This window comes from Ambystoma mexicanum, chromosome 9 (genome assembly GCF_040938575.1).
Source record: "Ambystoma mexicanum isolate Mex_15411 chromosome 9, UKY_AmexF1_1, whole genome shotgun sequence".
Classification (NCBI taxonomy): Eukaryota; Metazoa; Chordata; class Amphibia; order Caudata; family Ambystomatidae; genus Ambystoma; species Ambystoma mexicanum.
Window position 1 is genome coordinate 284,571,709 of NC_090931.1, and position 23,379 is coordinate 284,595,087.

Below are 23,379 nucleotides of genomic sequence, written 5' to 3' on the forward strand. Positions count from 1 at the left end.
TCCCTGTTGCAGAGTTCACGCAGCAGGTAGCAGCAGTAGTGAGGGAAGTGTGCCCTCTTTGGAGGTACCAGGTTGTAGCGTTGCACCTGGCCCTCCCCAGAGCACAACAAGCTCAATTTCTCTGGCGTGAGGGGAGGAGAACCAGAGGAGGCTGTCCACCCGGCTGCGAGGAGCTACAGGTACCGAAGACCTGCGAACACAGAGCGGAGCGTAATCGAGCAACTTACCCAGTGAGTTCACAGCTTGCAAGTGACTCTGGAGCACTCCAACGCTGTCTGCGTGTTCACGGCAGGCCACTTCACTTGCATAGGAGTGAAAGCAGAAATAACAATGTTTTAATACCAAAATAAACTAAACCAACAAAAACTATACCTGTTGAAACAAAGTGACTCTGTAAATAAGCACATGAGATTGTGGAAAGATCAAAAACCCTGTGGGGAAGCTGAAAAAGGTTCAAAATCAATGCCCAAGCCAAGAGAGTGTTAACAACCAGCAATATCAATATAACAAACAATGTTCAAGTCAAGAGGTGACTACTGAGAGGCTTAATGATTGTAAGGCTTACTGCTTCTGTGCTATGAGACACAGATCATCAGGTGATAGAAACCTAAATTGCCAAAGCCAAGATAGAAGAAAGGCGAGATTGTCTTTTGAGAACAATTTGGTTGTTGGTGCAGAGGGGAAAGAAAGGTGGCAAACAGACTGCCCTTCTGGAGAAGGTAATCCAGAGGGAAAGGAGCATAGTTGCCAAGGCGTCTTGAAGAGCACTAATGTGGTTCCTTGTTTCCCTGTAATTTGTCTAGATGCTTAAGTAGCCTGATGAAGTTGTTGTTGTTCTTAGTTGGAAGTTACCACTGGAGCACTTTTCTGTTCTTTTCGGTGAAGAAGTAGACCGGCAGGTGAGTGTACCCGTATGGCAAGAAGTTGTTGCCTAAAGGGTCCTGGCAAAGTAATAAACCAGGTAGTAGTTGATGTAAGTGCTGAACTGTGGTTCCAACAGAAACAACTCATGTTAATTTGAGACAATCAAAGCAGAATTGTGAAAGCGTGTCAAGGAAAGGTTACAATCCTTTTTTAAACCATCCTAACAAAGACATTTGTTGTGGTTCATCTTAATAAATACTGAGGTGAACCCTGTTATTACTCTAGGAGGAGTTGGAATAGACTATTCCTAAGACCAAATGTGACAAATTATCCTGGCCAAGACGATTTCTATTGTTTACTTGGAGAAGACAAATGTGAGACAGTTCTTACTCCAGAAGGAGTTGGAACTTACTATTACTTCTGATATCTTACTAAAGCAACAGAACTTTATGTGATCAAGTACAAGTCCTTAAGAACTGTAGTGGAACTTTGTGTCAAACCGGATTTCCTGGTTTCTTTTGAATTGTGGAGAAAACCCTTGTTCAGATCTGGGGAAAGGAAACTCACCCAGGTTATAAAGAAGATACATTGATCATATTATGAACCTAATCATATGTTACATACCATTGTTGAATTGAAGTGCCATATATTTTCCTTATTGCTTTATTGCATGTAAAAGTGTGAAGGACAGACATCCTTTTGCTAGAGTATTTCCTTTAGTTTACATCAGGCAGGGGACTCCTCGTCAGGCTAGAGATGGTAAGAAGTTTTTCCACCCTTTTTTATTTAATAAAATGTCTAAAGTTGAAAACTCTTTACCAAGTTGTCAGCCTCACATTTCTGATCCCTCAAAACACAGATAAGAAAGACGTTAACCTAGAGGGGAGAAACCCACCCAAGTGGTGGAGAGGGATTAAGGAGGTATCGGTCCAGCTATGACAAATTAGAGAATGGATCTTTTCTGGAAATTGAGACTTTATTTTTGTAAAACTGAGGAACTTTGAAGATGGTCAGGAACTGTTAAACCTGGGAGAATTATTTTCTATGGAGAAGTATTGGATCCGAAGTCGAGAGGGATTCCTGGAAACCCAGAGAGAGATCAGGGTGAACAACTCTGAAGGCAGGAGACAGTGCCTATTTTTTCTTTTTATATTTTTTCTAAGCAGTAGGGCTAGTTTAGAGGATAGGTTTGGACAGAATACCATTTTTGTTATTTTGACGAGCACCGTAGTATAGATTTTCACGAAAGGAACTCCCCTTTCAACAATAAGGCTAGAAAGGAGTTTTCTTTAAAGTTGAATAAAATCCTTTGATCACATGTCCTCTGGTCCGAGTCCTTTCTGGCTTGTGACAGATTCTGGTTATATCTTCTGTCAGATTCGCAAATCTGAGGGGCAGCAGCTCTGGGACAGATGTTTGTGTTTTAAGTTGTCAAACGAGTGGCAATGTGCAGAGGAGATGATTTGCATATTGACTGCAATGAAACTCAGTGTTTTAAGCATAATAAGCATAATACTAGTCTAGTTTTATTTTACCAGCCATACCACATCACGTTCCAAAGAATGGGCTTGCCACATGCTGGTGAGATGGAAGGTCTCGGCTCCGAATAGTTGTTGGTGAACAGGAATACACCATAAATTGCAGTGCTAAATAAATCTCGTCAGTGGAGGTTGCAGAAGCACTGAAAGTGTTATCCTAAGAGTTTTTTTAATATTTCACTTGTCACCTCCGCAGATGAACCTCTCATGGGTCGTTCTCCCTATAAGAAACCACCAGCTACTTCTCCTAACTTTGAAACCATGTGGCTTTTTACAATAAATACTTTTGTGAATACGGTTACATATAAAAACTCTTCAATAAAACTGGAAAGTGTTGCTTTTCTGTATGTTTCAGAATTATCATGCTGTACCACACTCGACAGACTTTGCGGGAAGGGTCCCTAAAAAAAAAAAAGAATGCAACACCTTCATTTTTGCTTGTAGAGAAATAAATTAAAAGACGACGTGGACGACGTGAAGGGAAGAGTATTACATGACTTTTAATGTATGAATTACTAGGAAACATTTCTTTAAGAAAAACATCACTTATGTATATATTCTACACAGCAACACTCACCAAAGTACATTACAGAATATTTGTACATTTTTCCTGAAGTATTACAAACTTCACATTTGACTGTACATCTCTGAAAAGGAGGGCACTTTCACACTTTATACACACCATTAAGGAAAAAAACGCACACATGCGTTCCCTTCCAATTCATTGAAAACGTCTATGGTGCATTAGGGCAACAATGCCATTAAGTATTGGGCTTGGTGTATATACACCCTTAAAAAATCTTACTTACCTGTATTGCCCAATATCTTCTTGCAATGATTTTGGCAGCATAGACACTCTCAGTATATATACATAAATACGTATATATACACATATATCCAGCTATTTTGTACGTGCCTCTTGATAGCCTTTGATATGCAAGATTAGCACCTCATGTTATGATGTGCTTCCTATATGTTGGTGCTCATATTATTTGTACATTGATTCCTGAGAAGGAATAAGCATCAGTAGCCACACAAGATGCAGCCTATACCCTGAGGTGCTTTATCACCATGGAAACATCATCCTTGCATTCCAAATACCTGGGAGCATGGGCTAGGAATAAGAATGGTTGAGTATCAAAAGTTTGTTAAGTACACTCCAGCTTTCTTGCTTGTGAAGACACTATTTAAAATGGTTATGGCTGCTCCATCGCTTGCCCCATGAAGACATTTTCAGTTGCCACATTATGCCATTTCTATGTAAATGCATTTGTGCTTGGGAGGAAGTGGTTACTTCCCAGTTCAGGTATACCAGAGTTGGTTATACGTTCACGAGGGCACATATCTTGCCAAGTATAGGTATACAGTGTTTTTCTGATGCATGTAAATACATTTTACTCTTGGTGGCTTCGCCTTCCTCAGTTCTGCGGCTGATGCATACAGAGAATACATACAAATCACTGCACAATTATACACATTATCCAGTGCATGTTCATTCACTGCCTGGCTATAGAAATGGCAGCCAATCAACATGCCCGCAGCTTGACCTGGATAAACGCACGGCATACCTTTGGCTCTAAAAGACACAAGGCGTTTTAGATTGCAAACTACTATACCGGTTACATTTTAAGTTCACTTAACCACAACCTTGTTTGGAAGGACACAAACGTAGTGTGGGGCCTTGAGTGTAATGTATGATGCATCTAGGCTGAAACTTTAATGAGGGTACAGAAGGTCAATTCCTTTGCATACATTTGACACCCTTGACATTTCTGCAGAGAATTTCTTAGAACCATTTTGGATCTCAGCGAAAGCAAACCTATAATTAATACCCATTCAGCAATTGGACTTAGAATGGGTCAAATGCTATGCTTAGAGTCAAGTAAGGAAAAACGAGCATCCTTTCGGTTCGTATTCCTGCAGATTAAGAAATAGAGCCTCTGTATTTGAGAAATGCACCTGAACCCAATTGGCCCTTTCACAAACTCTTCCAAATTGATTCCAAACTACAAACATTTTCCACAGAGGACCATGCTCGGTTCATGGGCAACTTGCCTGTCAAACAGATGTCAATCCTGATCATTAAGCAATGACCGTGAGACAAGAAAATAATCTGGCCACAACTAGGAGGATCCAGACAGTACAATAAAAGAAATCCTGGTTTCATGGTAAAATGTATTCTTGACTCACATCCCTTAGATCAGTGTCAAAAGAGGCCAGACTAGTAAAACTATCTGTATGCCTGTCAAGCTGATTGGCCCGAGAGGACCGCGTACCTGTAGTCTTGGTGGTTGGTCTCGCAGAGGTCGCCAGTCTGGAGTCCAGGAACTGATGAGATAGCGGCACGAGGAATCAGCCTCTCCACCACCCAAATGAGGAACTGGGTGAAGGATGGACCAACCCCCAATGTCACAAAGGCACTCTCCCAGGTAAGCGTGACAAGAGGATGTAGGCTCAGATGGAGGGAACCATAGTCCAGGTAGAGCTTGTTGTCCAGACCATGAATCTTCCAAGAACCTCAGTGCAGCGACAGTTGATAGATAGACCAGTGTAGCAGAAAGGTATTCGTAGTGGGCAAAGGAGCTTGGCTGGTGCAGATAGTTCCAATGGTACACAGGATGAGATTCGGAGTCAGGCAAGACAGGAAAGAGTGAGGACAGTTGGAACTAGTAGTCTGGCCAATTAGAGAACTGTAGGAACGTGCCCAAGATGGAACAGGGGGAATGCAGGCTATTGTGGGATAAGTCCCCTCTACACAATGATGACTCAGGACAGAACTCCGGAATGGGCTGAGGGAAGACTGACCCAGGGCAAAACCTAGGTAGTAGCTGGAGGCTGGCTGGCCCAGGGCCGAACCCAGGTGAGGATTGAAGGCAGGCAGGCCCAGGACAGGACCCGGATAAGAACTGGAGTCAGGCTGGCCCAGGGCAGGCCACAGGTAAGGACTGGAGGCAGGCAGGCCCAGGACAGGCCACAGGTAAGGCTGGAGGCAGGCAGGCCCAGGACAGGCCACAGGTAAGGCTGGAGGCAGGCAGGCCCAGGACAGGCCACAGGTAAGGCTGGAGGCAAGCAGGTAGGCCCAGGACAGGCCACAGGTAAGGCTGGAGGCAGGTAGGCCCAGGACAGGCCACAGGTAAGGCTGGAGGCAGGTAGGCCCAGGACAGGCCACAGGTAAGGCTGGAGGCAGGTAGGCCCAGGACAGGCCTCAGGTAAGGCTGGAGGCAGGTAGGCCCAGGACAGGCCACAGGTAAGGCTGGAGGCAGGTAGGCCCAGGACAGGCCACAGGTAAGGCTGGGCAGGAACAACGAGGAAAGCGAAGCAAACCGCGTTGAGACGCGGGCAGCTTTGACTAGCGGCCTCTTTTATGGGCCGCCGGCGCCCGAGAGGCCTGGAACGCAAACCGTTCCGTTTCCGGGCGCCGGCGAACCCAGAACGAGGCTTGGAAGGCAAGCCCCCACGGCGCATGCGCGGAACCGAGAGAGAGGACCTCCGCGCATGCGCCGAAGGCCGCCGGCCCTGTAATCCGTTGCTCCCCTCCCGGCGAGTCCCCAGACGCGAACGCGCGGGTAGACTCGCCAGGAGGAAATGGGAGCGGCAGACCCCAGTCTCCCGCGTGACATGACAATGCCTTGCAATGTTAACACTGAGCTGCACACTAGTAAAAATAAAATTTAATAGTAAAATGGCTTTGAGCGCAAATCGAACAAGAGGCTTCACCATAGATCTTAGATACTAGTCTAGTTAGAGGCTAGCATATTTAGAGAGAGGTTAGGCCCATTATTTTGTTCCACCTGCAAGATCAAATCTGAATACGTTCGGAGTTGGTGGGGCACAGCATAAACTAGCATTGAAATTGCAAACAGTTTTGGCTTTTGTGTAGGCATGGGATCTGAATTTTCTATGCACAGCCATAAAGGTACTAGATGGCCATAAAATGCCAACAGCTGGTACAAGGTCAACATCTGGTAGGTTTGCCAATGCTTGTTTTTAAAAGCAGTTCTGTACAGGGAGCATCAAGGACTAACCTACTGCTTATAAATCAAGTAACTGAAGGCCCCCTTGAAATCATAGCAAAGTGATAATACGAGCCTATCTCAAGGTGATGGTAGCTGTTTTGCTGCCACATAAAACATTGACTTTACCTCCAAGTGATGAAAAGTCGGTTCCTATTTGCACAAAGCTATTAAACATCATCCATTTTATAAGAATGGGTGCACTTCATTGTTTAAATTAGCCCATGTGTTTAAGAACACAGCACATGCATATTTATTGATGTGTACAATACTAAAATCTTTTTTTTTTAATGGAAATAGGCTAAACCATCATTTTAGACCTACTTTACTTAACTAAACACTGGTTGCACATCATACTCTTCACCAGATTCTCAACAACAAAAAACAGGAGGCTGAAATCACATAGTACCTATTGCCCACATACAAGTGCAGTGACAAACTGAATTTTTCTCCCTTTACTTCAGTAGAGAACCTATGAAACTAGTCCACTTACACAATCAACTGTCAACAAATACTGATCTCAAATAATTGAGCAAGAATGAGGGCTCATGCTGCAAAGAACAGTTTACATCCACGTTTATGCCATAGTTTAGCGTCGACTATTGTCATTCTCCATGTGACATTAATCCTGCTAACAGGGAAACAATGAATGAAAGTGGCAATACGGATGATGCTCCATCACAACTGCTGCTGCACTCTAAAACAGAAGTATTTCTCTTGAGACGAGCATACCTTTTATAGAAAACCACCTAAACAAATATTCTCCATGACTCCGCTCATAAAATTCAGGGCATTTATCTTAGCATTTACAGTAATGAGCAAACCATCTGAGTTAGACGCAATCAAGTGGAGTCTTACGTTGCACACTACAAGCGCCTCACACCCTCTCTCATCGATATCAAGAGAGGGCCAGTGGGAGAAGTTACAATTGATGAGACAATGGATTGCAATGTAAAATGGGCACCTCGGTCTAGGTATGACTAGTCTTGTATACGTTTCTATCTTTCTATCTTTCCATTTCTCAAGTTCTATACCACCACAAAGATTGTTAATTTATATGAGCAAACAGGGTAGTATCTATGTTAAAAAATGACCCAGATTTGCGTCCCTGGTAATGAAAAAAAGTATTAGAAAGGACCCTAATAGGTCCACTTTTCCTTCAGATATTTCTAGGAACCCTGAAGTTATAACTTAAGTAAAATGCAGACATTAGTTTGCCTATGCGAATCAAAGTTCAACTGGGTGGTAGAACATGCCAAAGATGCCTCTGCAAAGATCATAAAATGGGCACACAGGAGGAAGCACTGACTGCATAGTTTGCCTATGTGTTTGTAGTTTTAATCCCGGTGATGCATTTAGACTCGTCAACATTTTCATTTTATTACATTACAGAAGTGCCAATCACAGAGGTAGAAATATGCTCCCTCTCTCTACCATCAGTACTCCAGCATTGCTATATCTAAAGCTTTTAGTCTATGCTCTGATTTTAAGGTGCGGATCCCAGAATAGAAATTCATATAGCTATACTCTCAATTGCAGCCATCAATGTTATTTTAATCCACCCGCAGACCACCAACGAAGTCATCAAAGCTACAAAAATAACATGTTACTTGCCTGTAACTCCTGTTCTCCAGCATTGGTATCTTTCATGAATTGATGTGTTCATTGAATATTCCCCATCGTCAGGCTCGGAATCCTCTGTAATATTAAAGAAGTTTAACTTTAAAGCTTCAAACTGCTTGTTGCTTTTGTAGTCTATCAGCGTCGTTTTGCGTCATACTGCCCGAGACAATGACATGGGTCCTCCTTAGCTCCACCCCAGGTGGCCATCTTCAGATTTGGAAGCACACATAATGTGGCAGTATGAACCAAGAAGCGTCAGAGGAGTAGGCGGGAGGGTTGCATGTAAATCCATGAAAGATACCAATGCTGGAGAACAGGAGTTACAGGTAAGTAACTTGATCCTTCTCCAGCATCGGATCTTTCATGGATTCACATGCTCATTGAATACGATTATACAGCACTACACATCCACAAACAATGGGAGGTGGTACAGCTCTACAGAAGCAATTGAACTCACCTCTGGTACACTCACCTTATGCAAACAGAGTGCAGAGCATACCCTGGCCGACCCAGGACTCCTCTGTGGAATCCCTGTTGATGCAGTAGAACCATGTGACGGTATAGACATACCTCCACGGGACTGTCGAGCAGTAACCGGACAGGAAGGCCGTAGTAGAAGCCACGGCTCTGGTCGAGTTTGCTCTTGGTCTTCCAGGCAGAGGCCAGTTGGCCAGTTGACGGCAATGTGTGATGCACCCAGAGACCAATCTGGAAATGGAAGACTTCGCTAGGCTTCTGCCTTGGACAACAGGTCCAAACGCCACAAATAGTTGTGATAACTCAGAGATTCTCCTGTGCAAGCTACATAAAACCTTAGGGCATGTGTGACATAGGGAGTGCAAAGCTCGCTCCGCTGAAGGAGAGCCAAAGAACACAAGTAGTAGTAGCAGTTCATTTTGGTGAAAGGCTGAAGGGACCTTTGGCATGAACGAAGTGTTAGTTCGGAGAACAACCTTGGACTGGTAGAAAGTCAGGTATGGTGGTTTGCAGGATAATGCTTGCAATTCCCTAACTTGCTGAGGTAATGGCGACTAGAAATGCTGTTTTCCAGGAGAGGAATTTTAGAAGAGCACAATGTACAGGCTGAAGTGGAGGGCTTATTTATTTGAAGAGGACCACAACTGGAGCTTGGGCCGCTATAGGGAGTGACGCTCAAGGAACTCTTTTATGAGTCTTTGTGACCACAGAGAAGGTTGAACTGCAGTGCGTGTGTAGTGGGAAATGGCTGCCAGATGCACCTTGATGGAGGAGTGCACCAGGTCTGCTTTAGCCAGAGATAGGAGGTATGGCAAGATTTGAGCAGATTGGATCTGGAGTGGGTGTAGCTGCTGGAATGTGCATCCACTTGTGCTTTTAACATGCCAGCATAGAGGATGCTCTAGCCTTGGCAAGAATTGGTTTGCATTCTAGCGCCAATGGTATATGCTGGAATTCTAAAGTTGCATGAGCCAAGACGTTAAGTTGAGGGTTTCTGGATCATGGTGCAGCACTGACCCACTGTCTCTGGAGAGCAGGTTGGGAAGAGGCGGTAGTTTAATATAAGGGGCTGCCGCCAGGTGGAGTAGGACGGAGTACCAAATATTAGCCTGATGTGCTGGAAGGCAAAAGGGAGCGCTCTGTATGAGGTTGTTGCAGTGACTCCACCATTGGAGCACTTTGCAGAAAGGTGGGGAGAGGAGAAGCCTGTCTTCCCAGGACTCCAGCACTTGTTGCCATCGGGCATCGGGGAATTCAAGAGGCCTGATGTGGAGTCTGCAGTGCAGGACCAAAGCACTGGTGTAGCTGGGACCCTTGAAAATCCTGCGGTTTGTTTTTTAAGTCACTCTGCCTTCATTACGGTTGAGTCCCATAATGGACATCTTTTTTATGAAGTTGGAGTGACTTCAAAAAGAAACTATTTCTTATTGACGTCATAGGGGCTCCTCCCCACCCCAAGACATGAGGGCCTCCAGATCCTCAGCACATGACGGGAACACGCATTCTTGGCTGCTGCAGCCAGCTGAAGGTCTCATTCCCTGGACCAACAGATTAAAAAAGGTAAGAAAATGTATTTTGTTTAAATGTGTGTGCATGTTTTTATGTATACAATGTAATGTGTGTGAATGAGCGAGTGCATGATGTATGGATGGTTGCCTGGGTGTGCGTGTGTATGGTGAAAGTGTGCACATTTAAATGTATGGGTGACTGGGTGTATGGGCTTGTGTTCAATGCCTGGATTACTACTTATTTACTCCTAACCCTACTCTTCCTCGTCTCAGTACCTGTGTATGAGACACTCTGCCTCATCTCCGAGTACTGGGACGAGGTAGAGAGACATGGCGGTAATGCCTGGCTTAGTTACCTGTAATGTTCATTACTCCTAGTACCATTCTTCCTCATCCCAGTACTTACCTATGAGGCAAGGTGCCTCATAAGAAGTGAGACGAGAAAGAGGGACGTGGAGCTAATTCTGGGCTGAGCTAATTTTGGGTGTTGAGGTAGGGGGTGGGAGGGGAATGTGTGGGGGGCAGGGCGGGGGTTGTGCGCTAAATCATAATGGTCATCCGTGTCTAGGTTAATTAGGCATGATATGTGTTATTAGTGGCTAGACAGGCATTTTGGTGCAGCCAGTCTAGTCATTTTTTACTTGGGCGCGATTTATTTTTAACTGGACATCTCTGATGAAGCAGTGCTGCTAAGTGTAATTATCCGACTAGACTGGAATTTGGGTGCTGCCAGTGTAGCTGTTACTGTGGCATTGCATATTTTCTGGGCATCTGTGATTAAAAAAAAAACATGCTAAGTGTAATTGCTTAAACTGGCATTGTGCTGCAACCAGTCTAGGTGTCTTAATGTGGCATGGCATGTTTTACTGTAATACGTTATTTCATGTCTAGACTGGTCTACATTGTGCAGCCAGTTGGACATGTTTTCATTGTGGCATGGCATTTTTAACAGCAAACCATTAAATGAAAGAATTCATGTTCCTGTGCACTGTTGGTGACTTGCATTGGTGTTATCCTACAAAACAATTGCAAACACTCCGGCTTTTCAGCCAATTTTTCCACAGAAAGTGTGCTGTGCAATGCATTAAAACACATTCATATCTTTCTCCTAGTGCATTGTGCCCCTGCAGCAGCACGATCGTGTGTATTGAGCAAGCATGGTAGCCTAGGTCTGTCCAGAGTGTGGCGAATCCCATGATTTATTGCTGAGCTGGGGGAGGGGCCCTCAGCATGGCATACAGGGGGGGGGGGGCACATTTTGTGCTATGCCACTGGACCAAAGGGATGCATGAGGACATCATCCCTAGCAGAGACTTGATTGAGCGGACGGACGCTATTTTCAATGTGGACAGTCACGGGACCTTGTGTAGAATGGAGTTGACCCATTCCGAGGGGGTGGCAAAACATGCTAAGGTGTTCAGGCGCGAGCCTAGGAACAGTGAGCTCAGAGCAGGCTGTATGCAAGATTTCAGAGACATTATGGAGAATCAAAGAGATGTTAGTCAATGGATAGTCTCCTTTGTGTGCTGTGTTGGTAAGGATGGTGCGTGAAGGGCTGATGTAGATGCCCGATCACCCAAAAAGATCTACCCCTATCAAAGGGCATATCGACAACATTTGCTTGAACTTCCAGCCGGAAGTTGGTGGCTTTAAGCCATCATAGGCACTGTTGAAAAGCCCCTTTCCCCCCCCATCTGCCGAAAACCCGTATTGGTGATGTCTAACTCCACGGTGATTCCATGGTCTGAAGCGGCCTCACAATTATGCAATAGCGCTAGCACCTCGCCCCACTTATATGGTAGAAATTCCAGGATGCGACCCAGTTTGCAATCATAACAGCAGAGGATCGCCAATGAGTTTGTCACCTTAATGGTAGTTGCAGCTGTGGCTATCACTCACTTTTCGGAGGCATTGTGATGCACGCTGCTTAGCCCCCTTGTCAGGGGACACCATGCCGGGAGAGGAAGGATTGATGGATCGTTTCCATGCTGCCACTGAAACTAGTGTCTGGGTAGGGTTGAGTGCACAGGCACTTGGAGCTCAATCTAGTACCCTGCCCTTTTTCTCCAGGTGGGTTTCTCTTAGGAGGTGCTTAAAAAAAGGGATTCTTCATAACCAGAAGACCACCCTCCCAAATATTTTCCAACATGGGAATGGACACTACTGATTTTCTGGATGCTTCCCTTCTCTGGAAAAGAAAACCTTATTTCCTTTGTTCCTCAGTACAATGTCGAACAGTTTGGCTGCATGTGTCATAAGAGCATGAAATGAGCCAATTCTATCTGGAGGAGAAACTCTTGGCAGGAACAAGGTCTTCAAACCTATCGGTGGTATGAGTATCTGGAGACTTGTCAGTGAGGTTGTCAGCTTCAGTGTCAGTGAGGGTGGCTACCGATGGAGAGAACTGTGGTGAAGGCCTAGAAGGCAGAGGTGTAGATAACCACTCTCTTGAATGGAACTCCTGCAGTGCCTCTCTTTAAGGAAACTCTTGAGGTCTGCCTTGAGGAGAAAAAGGAAGATGGTGCTGAATTTCTGACACCAGGTTTCGTAAGGTGGAGAGTATATCCAGTGACAGACCTCTGAATGCAGGAGGAGTACCCAGCAGGGTTGATGGTTGAACTGGCAGAGTGTTTTACTTAGGAGGGAGTGGTGGAGGCATGTTGGGAAGAGGAGCAGGCTCTTAGCGCACATCCTCATGGTCAGAGAAGCGCGCCTCCAGAGGCTCATCATCTGAAAATTCACCCTGCTGAGGTGGAGCAGAAGGTTGACGGGTGTTTGTAGTAGCAACATCGGGTGCCAAAGTGAACAATGGCTGAGCCACGATTGGCCTTGGCAGAAAATCCAAAGCAGACAGCATGTCCCTGTCGACACCATCTTCTCTTGGAAATGTGGCTATTACAGGTCCCTTGTGCCTGTGTAACCAATGGTGCTGACGACGGTCTGGGTGGCAGGGTTATATATATATTTTTTTTAATGGAAGTTTATTGAAATTTTCAAAGTTATATAAAAATACATTTACAAAACAATGTTCAAAGAATGTACAGATCAAACAAACCATATCTGTGTGCAGCATTTCCATCCCCAGGATAAACATTTGAGGAAACAACCTGTACTTTAATCAGAAAATAACTTTCCCCTTTTTCATCCCTCCCACACCCCTCCCGCCCAAAACCTTCCATTCCCGTCTCAGAACAATCGTTAACTATATATATACATATATATAGTTAGTCCAGGAATAGAGAGTAGAGCCTTGTTCGGTATTCATTATGACACATCTAGTCTGTACACTGACATTCGTTATATTAAGCATGGGGTCCTTTGGATCTTGTTATTTGTTTTCCGCAGCATAACAGGGTAGGGTATTCTCCTCAGGAGGGGGTGTGTGATTTTCCGAATGCAGAACACAAGTCTACTGGGTGGTTCCTGGCATATACTTGCTTACAAAGTCTCCCCACATTATGTCGCATTGGGTCGATTTTCTATGCAGGGTTGCAGTTATCTTTTCCACAACACATGTTCGATGCAACATTCACCCATTCACTTTTGCTCAGGCTTTTTTCAGACTTCCATTTAGTGACTAAGGTGGCACGGGCTGCTAATAAGTGGGCTGCTAGTTCCTTGATTTTTCTCTCTTTCGTCTTCCCCTTGCTCAAACCCAAAAAGAACTAAAAATGGATCTGCAGACATTGAGATTCCGTTGAGATCCTTGATCCATCCTAAGACCTCACTCCAATAGATCTCAATTCTGGAGCAGTTACACCACATGTGCCAATAGTCTGCTATTTCCCCACACTTCCGCCAACACAATGGGCTTAGTGACTGAAACATTCTGGAGAGTCTGAGGGGATCGTATTGCCATCTATGTAATCATTTTATTGCATGGAGCTTGTATTGGCAGGCAATTGAGACCTGGGGTACTGCCCTGCACATCTTCGCGCACATGCTTGGGTCCATCTCTTCCCCAAGATCCCTCTCCCATCAGTTCCTCAGTTGCGACATGGAACCCCCTCCGCCTCGACTAGTTCTCTATACATAGCAGATATTAAGCCCTTCATTTCTGTTTTGGAGTTCAGGAGTTTCTCGAAGAGGGTGAGTTCTCTATCGACTTTGTTTTTCCATTCGACCCTTGTTATAACTCCCTTGATCTGTAAGAAGTGGAAGACAGGGAGGGGGCCCAGCCCTAGGTTCTCACCTAGTTCAACAATCGTAATGAAGGACCCGTTTCCTGAGTTGACCTGCTCTCTCCAGGCCTGCTTCAAACCAAGTTTGAAATCTGTCTAGATTTGCAATATTCTCTCTGATCCCAGGCGCCCATATATGACTCAGGGGTGACGGCCATGAGGTTATATCCACCATTTCTCTTCTTGCCCTCCATATCCCCCAAATGGTTCCCAATATTGGGTGGTCTCTTAGTCTCCGCACTAATTTAGTTCTCAGGACCCATAGCCACTCCGAGACCGTCGCTGGTGACAGGTAGTGATTGTCCATTGTCACCCATTGAGGTTCTTTACAATTCCGTAGGTGGGGGATCAAAATTCAGAGTTGGGCAGCTACATAATATTTTTTCAAGTCTGGTAGTCCCGTCCATCCCTTATCTTTTGGTAGTATCAGGGTGTCATAGGCTACCCTTGCTCTCTTGCCATCCCACAAGAACTTCACTGTGGCCCTTTTGGCTTCTTCGAAAAAAGGCATTTGGTATCCTTATGGGGAGCATTTGGAAAGGATAAAGGAAGCGAGGGAGACATACAATTTTTATCGCATGAAGTCTCCCCATCCATGATATTGTAAGATTCCTCCATTTGGTTAAGTCTGCCTGGAATTTTTGAAGGCGGGGTGGGAAATGAGCTTCGTAAAGTTTAGTTATTGTGTCTTGTGACCCGTATGCCTAGGTATTTAAACTTGAAGTTTTCAAGGATAAGACCTAGAGGGGAGTGTCTATCTACATCTGCTGGTGTGGTTTCATGCAGGGGAAACAGGATTGATTTGGCCTCATTGATTTTAAAACCTGAGAGTATGCCGTACTCTTTAATCAACTGAACCGCTCTGGGGATCGAGGATATAGGGTTAGAGACATGTAATAGCAAGTCGTCTGCATATAGGGAGACTTTATACTCCGTGGACCCCAGTTTGAGTCCTTCGACCTGAGGGTCGTTTCTGGGCTAGGGGTTCTACAGAGATAGCAAAGAGAATTGCTGAGAGAGGGCATCCCTGTCTCGTCCCTCTACCTAATTCAAACCAGCGCGAGTATTCGCCGTTGACAAAGACAGAGGCCTTGGGTGATGTGTACACTGCCTGGATCCCTCCTCTAAATTTCAGACCTATTCCCACTTTGCAGAGGATTGCCTTCAGCAAGCCCCATTCCACCCTATCAAAGGCTTTCTCCCCATCAACAGAGTAGAGCTGGGTCGTTTTTCATGGTTTGAGACTTGTTACTTAGGTGTAGGGTCTTTCTCATAGTGTTAGCACCTTGTCTGCCAAGTATAAAGCCGTCCTGGTCCGGATGTATTAGACGTGGCATATAGCTCTCTAGTCGGGCAGCCAGGATTCTGGTATAGATTTTGGCATCTTTGTTCAATAGGGACATTGGACGGTACGAACCGCATTGTTTAGGGTCCCGGCCTTCTTTGGGGATCACTGAGACCAGAGCCCGGATCGAGTTAAATAGTTCTCCCATAAAAGGAAGATGGGGGGAGAGGAAGGCTTTATAGAATCCCGCGGAGAAGCAGTCTTCACCGGGAGATTTGCCCAATGACAGTCTCTTGCCCGCATTTTGGACTTCTTCCGATATCTGACCTTCTAGTGCCTGGCGTTCTGCATAGGTTATTTGCAGAATTTTCACAGAGGATAGATATTGGTCAGTGTCTGACTCGTCAAGGTGGGTTTCAGATCTATACAGGGCCTCATAAAAGGTGACGAAGGCCTCAGGGATATCCTTGTTAGTAACGATGCAGTGGGTGTCTCAATTCTGTATTTCCAGGACCTTCCACTCTGTCCGTTGTGCATGTAACCTGGCTGTTAACAGAGAATCCGCCTTATCCCCTTTCTCATAGAACTTCTGTCTCAGAAGTTGTTTTTTACGGGCTATCATTTCGTGTTCTAGAAGGCAAAGTTCTTTGCTCTTTTTCGGCAGGGATATTTTGACCATAGGAGAACTGGTCAACAAAGTACCAATGGTCTTGCTTACAGTGACAGTAGCCATGGACGAAGTGGCTGGAACCGCCAATGAGGTTGTCGACAAGGCAGTCGTTGACGATGACTGTTTTGGATGCTTATGTGTCTTCGGCGAGGTATAGTCGTTGGCAATGACTTTGTGCGATGGAGTCATAGACGCAGCAGTAGTCGTGGATGTAGTGGTTGACCGTCGGTTCTCTGGCGAACGTTTTGACAATGGTGTTTTTGGCACCACAACTGCCCATGACCCGGTTGTAGAATAGGTGGTTCACAGTGTCACAGGTGTAGAAGGCAGAGGAGGCAGCGTCAAAGAGGTGGAACAGCGTGCTGTGACCAGTATCCCTTTTTTAGTTTCTTCACCAGGGAAGTTTCCTTGTGGGACCTCAGCCTTTTAACAGAGGGAGTGCATTACAAGGATCTGCTGTGTCTGGCGGAGACATGACTGCAGACCAAGGTAGAGCCCGAGGCCCCAGCCCCCTCCTCCAACCATGTCAACAACCTGAGATGGCGGTAGTTACAGGTTTTTGACGAAAAGGATTGGCAGCTGAAATAGCCGTTGACTGTTCCAGCTCGCATGGATGTCTTCAATATAAAAATGTTGAGGTGACATTTGGCACAAGCCTTAAAGGCATTTCTTCCTCGTGTCTCACATGTTCCGATGGTCAAAGAAGGCCTCAGACTTGCTGGAGCTATGTCGATGGTCGAATCTTCACCAGCAACAGATCACCAGTCGGGAAAGCAGAGAGGCACCAACTTGAAGTGGTGGGTGAACTTTTTTTAAATAAAATAATGGGGAGGGGACGATATTTGGAGAGCAAAAATTGAGGACTCTCAACACTTAAACGTGCAGTAAAATTCTGAAGATGGCCACCAGGCATGGAGCTAAGGAGGACCTATATCATTGGCTTGGGCATTATGACCCAAAGTAACACTGATAGACTACAAAAGTGACAAACAGTTTGAAGCTTTAAAGCTAAACTGCTTTAATATTAGAGGATTCCCAGCCTGACAACAGGGAATAGTCAATGAGCATGTGAATTCATGAAAGATCTAATGCTTGAGAAGAATACATTACTTACCTCTCAGTAACATGATTAAAGGTGTACTAGTACTTCCCTCTCCCAGATTACTCATGCTATAGATTTTTCCAGTGCCAGCTATCAGAAAAATACAGCCACTAAGGGGCACCCTGCAGTTCACGCCTGACTCCAAAGACTGACTGCAATATCAGACATGAAATTACAGGGGGTAGATATGGAAAAATTGGCACCCCATGACCTCAGTTCTGCATTTTTGTTTAGCACACAGCAGCTGAGGGAAAGCAGAACAGCAAGTAGCGAACACACTATTCAATAAGAGGCAATGAATTTGTGTGAATGAAGGACCAATGCACCAGAAAAGAACATTACACAGAGCCAAACAATTGGTTCTTCTACTTGATATCTTCCTACAGAGTCCTCAGCTTTGATAGAATCCGAAAGCAGTACAGAACCAACTTTGGAGGAGGGTGTATAACAGGAACCACTAACTAGGTCAGACGACTAAGAGCACTGACTGCCCCAAAAGGGTGACCTGACCAAGCTCCAATTCAGGCAGTAGTTGGAAAATGCTTGCAAGGAAGCCCACCTACCTGGAAGACATGTATCCAAAAGTGAGATATCTCTGCAGATTAGAAGGGGCCTCCAGACCTCTGGTGGACTGAGCCTTGAGGCCTTCATGCACATTGCTCCCAACTATATCATGGCACTTAATGGAAGAGAACGATCCACTAAAACAGTCTGCTTAGTAACAGCTGTACTCTTATGAGCACCAGTGTAATCAACAAAAAGCTTGCCATCCTTTGTGATGTTCCTTTGTCCAAGAGACATAGAAGCCAGCTTGGGGTCAAGCCGATTAAACCTCTCCACCTTCTATGGATAAGGTGGTGGGAAAAAAAACAGGAAGATGAATCTTCTGAAAAGGAGAACATCAGTCAGTTTCTTTGTAGAGATAATCAGGCCCAGAAGCGTCACTGAAAGAGCCTGGGAGCCCTTCATTACCTACCGGAAGGGATTGCAATCAGTAATTTCAATTTAGGGGGAGATCAATCTAAAAGAACAAAAATTAATGGGCTCAAACTCAGCAGCCATCAAGATGGTAAACACAAGGTTTAAGTCCTACGTAGATGCATCAAACTGGCATTGGGGAAACTAGTTCCCCAATACCCACAAGGACTGCATAACAGTAGGGATTGTAAAATACTAGGCCTGTCCAGGGGACCACTTAAAGACAGAAATAGCACACAGATACTCCTTCACAGTGCCAATCTGCAGACCCAGCTGGGCCAAAGAACAGAACATTCCGAAAATCAGAGGTAGGACAAGTCAAGGGGTCCAGGCTGTGGGCCTACTGGCAGAAGGAAGTACTTCCAGAATATCATCTGACATATCCCAATCTTTATAACTCAACTTCTCAGCAGACAAACAGGTTGAGGCTGCTGTGGATCACGTAGAGGAACAGACCCTCGAACTGCGAGAGCAGATTCACCATCGCTGGAAGGCACCAAGAATGACAGATGGACATGTCCATATGTTCCAGGTACCTTGTTCTCCAAACTCAGTCTGGAACCATCAGGATCATGGTGGATTAGAACTACCAAGCAGGTTTTGAGGACTGCTCTGATAAAGCAAAGTGACTAGGATGGAGCTCACTGGAAACAACCAAGTTCAGGGGGAATCCAAGTTGTGTATCAGAATGCAGTGGGTGCAGGTGGACAGAGAGCAGATCTGGAGTGTGGGCTCAGATCAGCCAAACAACCAGGCAAGAAAAGAGGCCATCTTGAATCCCTGAGATGAGTGGCCACCATCGCTAACAGCTGGGCAAAGATCCTCCGAGAAGCAGACAGTCTGTAGGGCAGGACCTTTAACTAAAAATGAGTCTTGCCAAACATGACCTTCAGGTACTTACTGTGCTTGGGATGAATCAGCACAAGGAAAGTAGGCTTTCCAAAAGTCCAGTGACACCAGCCAGTCCTGTGATTCAAGGGCCTGCAGGATCTGGGCCATGGTGACCATCTTAAACTCTTCCTTGCACAGTTAAACGTTTAGAAGTCTCAGATTCAACAGGCCCCCATTCTATCTCAAGCAGCCGGGAGAACTATCCACTTTCCATCTCTGAAGGTACTAGCAGTATGGCACAGATGCCAAAAAGTTGACAAACTTCCCCCTACAGGTGGGTGAGAGAGGGTGAGCACAGTCCAGGGGGCATAAAAGGTGGAGACAATGGGCCTCATTACGACCCAGGCGGTAATCTGCCGTCATTACCGCCATGGCGTAATGAGCGTTAACGCCGTGGGCCGATGGCGTAAAGAGCGCCACATTACGACCCATCGCGCACGAGCATTACGCCATGGCGGTAATGCAATTAACGCCATGGCGGAAAAGGCCCCTACCGGCATCGTAAGTCGAGCAAGGTGCACTTCCGCCACCGTAAGTAGCGGCCACCGTAATTAGCAGCCACCGTAATTAGCGGTGGACGCAATTAGCGGTCACCGTAAAAAGCAGAACCGGAAATAGCGTCATCACGGCGGAACGGGAAACAGCACGTCGGCCATCTTTAAAAACGCAATCCATTGCCATCCTACCGAACAACACCAGATCCAACCCAGACACCTGTCCCAACCAATCACCCACCCATCCAACTACCCAAAAATGCCTAAAGTTGTTAAGAAGGCATGTGACCGCCAGCATCAGGAAAGATTTAGCCGGGAGGAACTCTGCATGCTTGCGGAGACCCTGCAAGACAACGCAGCTGTCGTTTTCTCCCCGGAAATGACCAGGACAGCGATGGCGAAAAAGAAGGCCATCTGGGCCCTGGTGGCCGAGCGCGTCAGCGCGGTGGGGACCATACCCCGCACCCCACAGCAGTGCAGGAAGCGCTGGGATGACCTTCGCATACGGGTCAGAGCCGTCATCTCTGCGAACCGCAACCTTGCCCTGGGTACCGGTGGAGGTTCGGAATCCCCACTAAAACTCCAACCGTGGGAGGAGATTTGTGCAACCACGATTGGCATGGAAGGCATTGAAGGCGTCGGAGGGATGCAAAGGGGAGCTCCGACATCAGGCGATGAAGGTAGGTGCCTCAAACAATACATGCCATAGTCACTGCAGTCCATTCATGTGTAGCACAAGGTTGCCCTAGAGTGTAAATGCAACACATTAGCTCCACACTGCCCATAGCCACATGCGAGCACCACCCTGTATACACTGCTGGCACCCACATACCTGCATCCACATTCCACACAAAAAGGAGACAACCTGCATGGCCCTGCCTGAAATCTGCCTCATCTACTGACCAGAATCATGTCAATCATTGTCATTCCAAAGTCCTCAGACCCATCAATAACGCCCTCCCTCCTTTGCTCCACCACAGGCACAGATTCACACCCCGAGGACCAGGACACCCCTGCGACGAAGAGAGCCAAGAAGGCCAATAATACCATCCCCGCACCCTCAACCTCAGCTGCAGTGAGGCAGACCCCACAACAAGCAGAATCCACTGCAAGCAAACCGGACGGGCCACCGGCAAGCACCCCTGTAGGCAGCAGGCCAGCAGCAGCTCCACCTGTACCAACATTGCCTGCCACAGAAGGCACCGGGTCTGCGGCCAGCAGCAACATGGGAGAAACAGCTGCAATTGCTGCATGTTCAGACTCAGACATTGAGGAGCACGAAGTCAGAAGCCCCACATTCCCCCTGTTTGTCAGACGCCAGCCCCCATGAGGATCACACACAGGGGCACACAGAGGTAGAGGAGTGGCCTTCTACCCCATGCCCAGTCCTCAGTCCACAGGAGGGGAGCAGCCCCTCCATCACACCACCAGCACTGGGCATGGCCCAGCAGGGGCAGCAGTCCCTCGAGGACATCATAGAACGGCAGCAACAACTGTCCACGATGCTGACTGAGCATGCCGCGGAATGTGTGGGGGCTAGGGCAACCATTGAACAGGCCACGGAGACCCTAAGGGCCGAAGTAGCGCAGAGCACTGCCACCCTGAGGGATGCCATGTCCAGGGACATCTGTGGTGAACTTGCCGGCTTGCGTCGTGCGCTCACTGAGCTCACCCACACCCTACAGGATGTGCATGCACGGGGGCAGGCAGGGACATCCTCCGCTGCCAGTTCTGCACAGAGCAGCCCCGTCCGACGTTCCGGACGTAACCTGCGCTCCACAGCCAGGGGTGCCCCGGGGGCCAAGAGAGGGGGCTTGTAACAGCCTGTGGCCACTGTCACAGGCATCTGTTGACACCTACACATGGTGTGTGTTGGGGTGTGCAGGGGGGAGGTGGGAGGGGGTGTGTTGGGGTGTGCAAGGGGGAGGGGGTGTGTTGGGGTGTGCAGGGGGGAGGGGGTAGGGGGTGTGTTGGGGTGTGCAGGGGGGAGGGGGGAGTGGTTGTGTCACGACGTTTTATGATTGAAATACACTTTTTGCTTTCCCGAAATGAAATGTGTGGACATTTTCATTGCATATGTGTGCTTTATTGGTGTACAGTCCACAGTGTGCATGTCCCAGAGACACACAGTGCCCCAAGTGCAGTCTCCATGTGATACACACCAGCCGTGTGTGCTAGAAGCAGTGGTCGATGATACTTTGGCGCATTGCACGCCCCTCCTGTGCATCGCCTCCTCCATGGGGTGCCACCCCATCTTCACCCTCCTCATCCTCAGTTGGTTGCAGTTCTGCGTCAGGGGGCAGGGGCACATTCCGTCTGACGCACATATTGTGTCGCATGACACATGCCATGACAATCTTTGCCACCTTCTCATGGCGGTACAGGAGTGCCCCACCAGACCTGCTGAGGCTTCGGAACCGTGCCTTCAATAGGCCGAATGTCTGCTCTATGACCACACAAGTACGTGTATGTGCACGGTTGAAGTCCTCCTCGTGCTGGTTCTGCGGATTCCGGACTGGTGTAAGGAGCCACCTCTTCAGGGGATAGCCTGCATCACCTGTATGTAGGCGAGAATGTATGTGTCAGTCATGTCATCTGATCAAGAACATGATGTGCCACCATGGCTTGCATCCAACTGTTACTTTGGCTCACTTCTACATGCACTAATTGATTCACGCAATGCAACCAGTATATGCTCATGGCTCCCATGGCCTGTTTTTCATGCCATCACCCAATGTATGCAGAGGGATTGAGTGCATTGTGAGTGCCCATCCATTGTGTCCGTTCATGCCGTTTGGTTAGTTGGCCTGGCACATGTCCTGTGATGGCAATGCACACATCATTGCAACATTGCTGTGGGCCTCATCATGACCCCAGTGAGCAATGCTGATGTAGACAGGGACATTGTGGGGGCCCTGCTGTCTGTGTAATGGTGTGTTGATGATTCTGTCCGTCATGTGCCTCCTTCGTGGGCAGTTATGGGGGACCTGCCTATCGGTTGATGGTGTTTGGTGACGTGCATGTAGGTGCTTTTCATTGTTGACAATGTGGTCTGATTTGGTAGAATGCACTTGCAGATGGTTGTGTCATGGTTGGGACACAACCTCATTCACATGGTAGGGCTGCATGCATTGGCTATTGGCTTTACTAGTGTTGGGTGAAGTATGGGTTGCTTCAGGGTATCCTCTGTCTCCGTTCTCTCTGCTACTCACAGCCAGGTGGAGTATGCATCATTCCCCCCCCCCCTTTCAGCCAGGTGGAGTATGCATCATCCCCCCCCCCCCCCCTTTCAGCCAGGTGGAGTATGCATCATTCCCCCCCCCTTTCAGCCAGGTGGAGTATGCATCATTTCCCCCCCCCCTTTCAGCCAGGTGGAGTATGCATCATTCCCCCCCCCCCCTTTCAGCCAGGTGGAGTATGCATCGGTACGTCATTCACCTGCCCACTTCCATGACATTGGACTCACTGAGTAGCCAGGATCTTGGGCCTGCATGTCGCTCCATGTAGCGTGGTATTGTGGAGTTCCTCAGGACCATGGAATCATGGGTTGATCCGGGGAATCGGGCACAACAATGTGTGATGATCTTGTTGGAGTCACAGACCATTTGCACGTTGATTGAGTGGAACTGTTTCCGGTTGCGGTACGGTACCTCCATGGCACGTGGAACCACCAATTCCACATGGGTGCAGTCGATGGCACCGATGCAACCGGGTATGCCGGCTAGTGCATGGAAACCCACTTTGGTGTTTGCAAT

General features: G+C 47.0%; 1 long non-coding RNA gene across 1 annotated transcript; it reads right to left on the reverse strand.

The window, feature by feature from the left end:
• Positions 1-2,877: 2,877 nt before the first annotated feature.
• Positions 2,878-22,847, reverse strand: LOC138487969 (uncharacterized). The gene is made up of 2 exons (XR_011274560.1): positions 6,031-22,847; positions 2,878-4,644 (listed from the first exon to the last, which is right to left on the reverse strand). It is a non-coding gene; the product is annotated as an uncharacterized lncRNA (long non-coding RNA).
• Between the last annotated feature and the right edge of the window lie 532 nt (positions 22,848-23,379).